Here is a 7,811-nt window from a genome sequence, read left to right as displayed (position 1 = left end):
TGGGCCAAACTTCAAATCCAGTAATTATCAATAAAAATTAAATAATAATAATAATAATAATAATAATAATAATAATAATAATAATAATAATAATAATAGCAGCAGCTTAAGTTTGCAGTGAACAGAGTTCAATGGAAGCACATAAAATTAGTCAAAAAGCTGAGACTAAAACATTGTCTATTCAGCCCTAGTTAGTGCATCAGTTTTAACAACTGCACCATCAGTATTCAAAGGCATATTGAAAAGAAAGAAAGAATATAAGAACTGGATGTTAGAGAACTTTTATTAAATATTTTATCCCAGAAACGGTATGGCCATCACAGTCGTGAGCTTACAGCAGCAGTGGTACCTGCTCAAGATTAAGTCACACACAATCAAGACATTGGATGTAGTAGATGAAAAGCAAAATCATTTCATTTTGTTGATGTTGCCAAAAGTGGGACTCCCATGTTCAGTAGACTGGCCAACCCCCATCCACATATTGTCAGTGCTAACTGGACTTATTGGGCTATCAAAAGACAAAGAAAGAAGAAAAGAAACCCATAAATATTAGAAGGGGTGTGTTTTGTTATAGGTGCACAATGAGGAAGTTTGTGGTAGGAAATGAGGATATGTATTAACATATTTCATTGTATTCTTGTGTGAAATTCTTAAAAATAAATCTTTCAAATGTATCATTATGAGATATGTACCATTTTGATTAAAAATTTGATAAATAACAGATTCAATTCTCGTATGCTATCCTGCTTCTGGTTCCTTTAAGACATAGCGTGGTGAGTGTCTTCCCTTTTCTTTCCCTTCTCTTCCTTTTCCTTACCTCTTCTCCTTCCCCTTTCCTATTCACTCTCTCATTCTTGTGTAGAACTATTAAAGAAAAGCAAGGAAGAACTCCTGGGAATTATAAGGGTTCCAAGGGAGGAATAGCTGAAATTATGATTTTGTCAGGACCTTCGGGAGGGATCAGCATCACAGAGTACACTCACTCCAGCCAAGGTTAAAACATGGTTACAGAGAGCCCTGACCTTGGTGCCAGGAACTAAGGATCTGGTTTTAGTGGATAGTAAACTTGTTTATTACTTTTGGGAATTCATTTCTTCTCTCTGGGTTTTAGTTTATTGATTGTTGGTGTATGACTCTTAATGGTAGCAAAATTCACTGAGAGGTTTGACATGAAGTATGAAGGGTGAGGTTTCAAACTCATCCTCCAATTTACTGCTTGTATTAGCGCTCCATAGGTGCTATTTTTCTAAATCGAGGCAGAACTCAATTATCTGAGTTTCAGCTTAAGGCAGAAGCCTTGTGGGTACAAAGAGCCAAGGCGGGAGAGTCGGAGGTCATGATTTTGGAACAGTGAACAGTTACGTACATCTCTTCTCTTAATATTTCAGGCTCAAGCATAAAGGCTCTGCCCTTAGTTAAGATGGCGCTCACTCCCGCTTTCCCTGCCTGGTTTCCTATGCAGTGGGACTTCACCGATTTATCTCAGTGGCTCTCTCTTGTTATTGTAGGAAGAAATACAAGGAAAGATGGCAGTGGTTGCGGTTAAAATTCCAGCAGCACTGCGAGACTGAGACAAGAGCTGGCTTTGAGGGGGCAGGACTTGGGGAACCAGAGTAAAGTGACTGCCTGGGGAACCAGTGGCACCACTGCCACAGACACCGATGCCACCACCATCTCTGTTCATGATGGACTTGGAGATGGAGGAGGATGTCACCCTGCCTGGGACCCTCAGCGGCTGCATTGACCTTTTGCCTGTTGTGTCAAGTGATCTGGATGTCAACGGTGACACTGCTGGTTTGGGAAATGGAGTGCTCCCAAATGTGTCGGAAGAAAAGGTCTTTCCCAACAGAGCCCGAAATGAAGGACTGAAAATCAAATCACAGAGATGAACAAGGAGAACTTCAATCTAAAGCTCTGCATCTACTTCATTGAGGAGAGGATGCGGCAGGAGTTTGCTGGCCCCACAGAGCATATCTCCAAGATCAACATTGAACTCGAGGTGAAAGTGGAAAGTGAAGAGTGAGCGCCAGAAGAGAGAACAGTTGCTCATCAAAGCTTCCAAAGCAATGGAGCGCCTAGCAGAAGGGGGTGGTTCCGAAGTCCAGTGGGTGAAGGAAGCACGGAAGAAGGTGCAGATGAAAAGGATACATCTTCTAGAAGAAGATGTGAAAGCCGCCCAAGCAGAACTGGAGAAGGCCTTTGCGGGAACAGAAACAGAGAAAGCTATTCGCCTCAGCTTAGAAACCAAGCTCTCAGCAATGAGGAAGATGCAGGAGGGGGACCTGGATATGACTCTGGCTCTAGAAGAGAAGGACAGAGTGAGAAGTTGAAGCTGTCTTTGAAGAACGAAGAAGCTTTAATTCGGTGCCTTAAAGAGAAATCTCAGATGGCATCTCCTGACGAGAACATGTCATCTGGAGAACTCCTAGAACTTTCTGCCACTCTGAGAGAAGAAAAGGAGAGAGATGCTGAGACTGCACATAGGGAATGGCAGAAGGAGACAAATCACTTTGAAGAGAGGATTCAGGAGGACTTGAGAGAGAAGGAAAGAAAAATTGCTACAGAGAAGAAAAATAACTTAAAGAGGGATAAAGCCATTCAAGGCCTAACCATGGCATTAAAACCAAAGGAAAAAGAGGTTGAAGAATTTAACTCTCAGATTGAACATCTCACTGCTGCCTTGACCAAAGCCAGAGTGGCTCCCTCGAAAACTCAGGTCTCAGAATTCCAGGGGTCTGAGGACTATGAAGCTCTCCTTGCAGAAAAGGAAGCTCTGTTGGCCAAGCTACACTCATAAAAACTTTGCAAAGAGTACTGAAAACCATAGACTGCTCAGGAATGTTAAAAGGGTCACCCAGGAGTTGAGGGACCTGAAGAAGGAGAAGCTGAGAAAAGAGAGGGACCTGGAGAAAGCCCAACAAGAGGGGAACAGAGGAGCTGAAACTATCTACAAATCCAATGGAAAAGATTTGGAAGCAATACAACAGAACTGTTATTTAATGACTGCTTTGGAACTCAAGTTTGGGAGCAATGGCTTATTAACAGAAAAGTGTTCTGAGCAGTCACCAGGCAGCAAATTCTTCTTCTCCAGGAAAGAGCAGCAATCAGACTATGGAGAGCTGGCTGGGGACTTTAAGAAAGAGAAGAGCATTTATGCCCATCTGGCAAGGACCGTGCAGGACACAGACAGTGTCAGCCACCTGCAGGGTGAGCTGATAGAGGTCCTTGCCCTGCAGAAGCAGCAAGAGCAGGATGTCCTTGCCTACCGGAATCTGATGTAGACCCTGCAGGAGCAGCTCAGTGAAATTCGGAGGTGGGAAGAAGAACCATTTTCATTTTATAGTGATCAAACATCATACCTAAGTATTTGTCTTGAAGAGCACAATCAGTTTCAAGTGGAATATTTTTCTCAAGAAGAACTCAAAGAAAAGGTCAGTGACCTTATACAGCTTGTGAAAGACCTACACACAGACAACCAGCACCTCAAGAAATCTATTTTTTCTCACTCTTCCTTGGGTTTCTGGGGAAATGACATACTTGATTCAGCAAAACAAGCAGAGCTTCTGGCTAGTAAGGAGGATGAGGACACAATCAAATTTGAAGTGGACGAAGAGAATCATTTCCAGAGCACCCAGCAGTTGGAACAGAGTAAAGAGATCATTGAGGACTATGCCAACTGTGGCTGCAAAACTGGGTATTTAAGGCACATGGATTCCAGTATTTTAGACCATGATGGCACCCACACACATGACTTCCATGAAAATTAGAAACTACAAGACAAACTCCTGGGCCTGCTTGCCACTTTCTTCTTCAAGAAGGGCAAATCATCACTGGAATCCAGAAACAGGCCAGATGTTCTGAAAGCATGAGGTGCCCTGCTTTTGCATCGAATGTGCTTAGTGGAGCAGGGGCTTCCTGTAGACTACCTTGATGGTAAAGCTGAGAAGGCATTTCAGCAAGCAGCTGTTCAATTGAGAGATGAGGCTGGCCATTTCTTCACAGCCAACTCATTCTCCAAGTCACACGATGAACTAAAGTCAATGTGGAGGACCTGGCTAGAAAAGACAGGTGATGAAGGCAAGGTTGAACTGAAGAATGCCTCAGGGGAGATCATCACCATAGAGGACACCCCTCTTGGATTCAATCTGAAAGAATGAAAGAAGCTTGGGAAGAGAAAACAAAAGAAGCCATTTTCTGTACTGTGTCTGAGTCAGAGGCCTTGCGTGAGATGCCAGGGCTTCAGGTCACTCCCTTCTCATTCCCGACTGCCCTCAACAAGGATGCTGAGAATACAGACTTGCTGATCCAATTGAAGACATCTGAGTTACTGAAAAATGTGTATGATCTTCCTGCCTCCCCAGAGGTCTTGGCTCAGCTCCAGGGCCAAGTTCTAGAGCTGTGAAGAGACCTGATAGAGTTGAAATCCCCCAACAAGCGACTCCATGACAAGCTAATTCTGGCAGAAGCAATGATGGAGGGGATGGCAGTTCCCAACCCAGAGCTGCGGAATGATTCTGAAATCTGTCCTCCTGACCATATTGCCTTATTACCAGCATACAAAGAGTGCCCTGAAGAATTCCTTGGGGCATCCTCCATAGCCACTTTCTTGAATTCCAAGAGTTGGCTCTCTCTTAAATTCAGTGTGATGGGTACTGACAAATCTGAGAATATTAATATCCCTGATGACATAGAGGACTTAAAACAGAAAATTCAGGACTTGCAAACTGAGCTGGAAGGATACTGCAACTTCATTGTCCAGCTGCAGAAGCACTCTCAGGGAAGTGAGGCCATTAACACAGTTTTGTGTGGGACAGAGGGGTCCCAAGATGGCTTGAACAAACCTACGGGCCGCATTGATGAAGAAGAGATGACATTTTCAAGTTTGCACCAAGTACGATACATGAAGTACATAAAAATCCTCCATCTACTCATCACTGAGATGATTGACACCAGGATGTAGAGAGCCTCAGACAACAGCTGCTGGAACAAGAGCAGGAGCTACAGAAGGAGCAGGATTTGTACTTGGAACTTTTCAGTGAAATCCATAAGTTTCAAGATCTCTCCCCATCAATATATGATTCATTGGTTCAGTTCCAAGCCAGAGAGCTTTCTGTTCAGTGGCAGCAGATTAAGGATAGCCATGACATCTGTGTCATTTCCCAGCAACACATGAATAGCATCAACAAGGCATTCAAGGAGCTTCTGCAGGCCAGTGATGGGGACAGTTGTGTGGCTGAGGGCTTCCAGGAGCAGCTAATAGAGTGTGCTGGACTCTTAGAGCAACTGGAGAAGCTGTTTCTCTGTGGAAATTAAGCTAGAGTGGAACCATGTGCCCAGAGTGAACTACTAGAAAGGTTAAGGATTGAGGAACACAACTTAAGCCTACCAGCATCTCCTGCCTGAAGCTCCTGATCCTTCTGCCTCTCACTCGCTATCAGATGATAAAACGTCTGAGAAGTCCTTCCTATCCCGAGACCAGAAGCCAGAGGGTGAGATGGTCATGAGCCATTTTCCTCAAGACTTACTAATGGAATACACACAGGAAATTCAAACCTTGAGAAAGTGTTTGGAAGAATCTATTAAAACAAATAAGAAACTCCCGAAACAGCTGGAACAGCATGGGTCTGAGACTGACCAAGGTTCCACAAATGTCTCTGCTTATGGCTCAGAACTGCATGGCTCTCTGACATCAGAGATACATTTCCTGAGGAAGCAAAATGAAGCCCACAGTATGATGCTCAACAAAGGGTCCAGAGATAAACAGAAAGAGGATGAAAAATTACAGGAGGCCCTGTCCAGGAAGGCTGCTAGTGTTGAGCATCTTCAGCTAGAGTACACCAGTGTAAGGGAAGAAAATGAAAAGTTGCAGAGAGACATTGATGAGAAGGAGAGACACAACCAACAGCTGGCTCAGGAGTGCCGCAGCAGTCGCCAGGAGCTAAGAAGGGAACAGGAAAAAGTGAAGTCAAGGCAGCAGCTGCTCCCACAGTCCCTCCGAGTGGAGCTGAAGGTGTGTGAGAAGCTGAATGAGAAGGCAAGGAAACTACAGTGAGAGGCCCAAGGAGAGCCACCTGGAGAAAGCTGGATGGGCATGGATCCTTTTTAGCAACATGCATGGCCTCCTGACAAAGATGCAGGCTCTCTGCAAGCAGTTAGAAAAGATCATTCACACTAACAATACCCTGAAGAGCAAGATGCAGGAGCAACTATCACAAGGGTCAAAGAAGGCCCAGGAAGGGGCCTCACTCTGGCTGTCAGTCCCTGTCTGTCACTGAATGGTCCCTTCAGCTGGACAAACATGATGGCAACAAATGTTGTGAGGCCTGTGATAATCATTTGATCTGTTTGAATCCACCCAGGCAATGGCTCTTAAATCAGTTTTGGAGACTGTTCTACTCTCTGGAACTGATGTTGACTCCCTCTCCTGTGACAGTAGCTGTTCTGCCATCAGCCCCGCTTGCATGCCCTGCATGGTTGCTGGCCACCACCTGTGGGCTAGCAAGAGTAGCCACCATATGCTGGGCCTGATTGAGGACTCTGATGCCTTTCATAAGCAGATCAGCCAGGGCCAGAGACTGCTTGCCAAGATGGACATTAAAACTCAAGAGGCTCTGAGCCCTACAAGTCAAAATCTGGGACCAAAACGTTCACACTTTCTGCCTCTGAGCTTGTTTCTCTCCAGCATGAACACAGCTAATTTGATCCTGGAAGAATCCCCCATGTTACTGAAGCTCTTTTGGAGGGTCTCGGTTCCCACAGACAGCTGGTGTTCCCTTTACTGTGAGCAGATTGGATAAATGAAGGCAGAGATCACCAAACTACACACACACACACACACACACACACACACACACACACACACACACACACAACTGTTTGAACAAGAAAAGAAGCTGCAGAAAACAGCAAAACTTCTACAGCAGAGCAAGCACCAGGAGAAAGTCATCGTTAATCAGCTGATCATCACCTAACATGTCCTTCAGAAGGGCCAGGGGAAACCTGGAGCTCAGGCCCAGGGCAGCTGCTCACCCAGAAACATCCAATCTCAGCAGGCCAGGCTCCTGAGGAAGTACTTGGCTAATAAAGCTTGTGGTCCTAAGATCGCCTGCCTCTGTCCTCACCATGGCTCCTGGTGGTGAGGGAAGCAAAAGCTGCCACCAGAGGAAGTGTGGTGATGTGCTGTCACTTCTGTCTGAAAACTGGCTTCAGGTTGTTCTTTCAAAGTTTCCATTGCTCTGCAGTCAGGCACCAGGAAGGCTCTGGATGCTGTGATTGACATGGAGTACCCTGCACACTGGTGGATATCACACCCTCAGGTCTGACAACTCAGCTTTCATCCAGCACTGCACTTAGTAGATTCTCTTCAGATGATTCATTCCTTTTCAACTGTGTGATTCACGTATTCTGACTGGAGCCTCAAAGCCCAGATCCTAAACTCCCTTGCGAGACACACCAGTGTCTTAGGAGCCACATGGCCCTCACCTCTCACATACTTCTAGGCCCACTCTAGAATCCAGAGAGAAGGGAGTCAATGTGGGGTTGCTTTGGCACTGTGCCTCCCCAGGCAGGCCCTCAGATGCCTTAAACAGAGTGAGGCTTGTGTGACGCTTGTGTGATGCTTGTGTCCTGTCTGCGCATCTGCCCTGTGTTGCTTCTTGATGGACTTGCTTACTACAGCCCTATCACTGACTTTCATATTTAGCTGGTCTTGGCCTTGTACTGAGCTGCATGGGTTCCTGAATATTAAACGCAGCCTGGCTTAAAAAAAAAAATAGCATGGCGCACAAAAAACACTAAGGAGTAATGAGGGC

At 45.3% G+C, this 7,811-nt stretch overlaps 1 pseudogene across 1 annotated transcript; it reads left to right on the top strand.

Moving 5' to 3' along the window:
• The first annotated feature begins 1,632 nt into the window (after positions 1-1,632).
• On the top strand, positions 1,633-7,065 carry LOC311583073 (CDK5 regulatory subunit-associated protein 2-like; annotated as a pseudogene). The gene is made up of 2 exons: positions 1,633-6,048; positions 6,297-7,065. The product of its transcript is annotated as a CDK5 regulatory subunit-associated protein 2-like (transcript).
• The last annotated feature ends 746 nt before the right edge of the window (positions 7,066-7,811 follow it).

The sequence above is a fragment of the Acomys minous genome (assembly GCF_964271855.1).
Source record: "Acomys minous genome assembly, chromosome: 14".
Classification (NCBI taxonomy): Eukaryota; Metazoa; Chordata; class Mammalia; order Rodentia; family Muridae; genus Acomys; species Acomys minous.
Note: the sequence above shows the minus strand (reverse complement) of the source record. Positions and strands in the feature narration are given on the sequence as shown.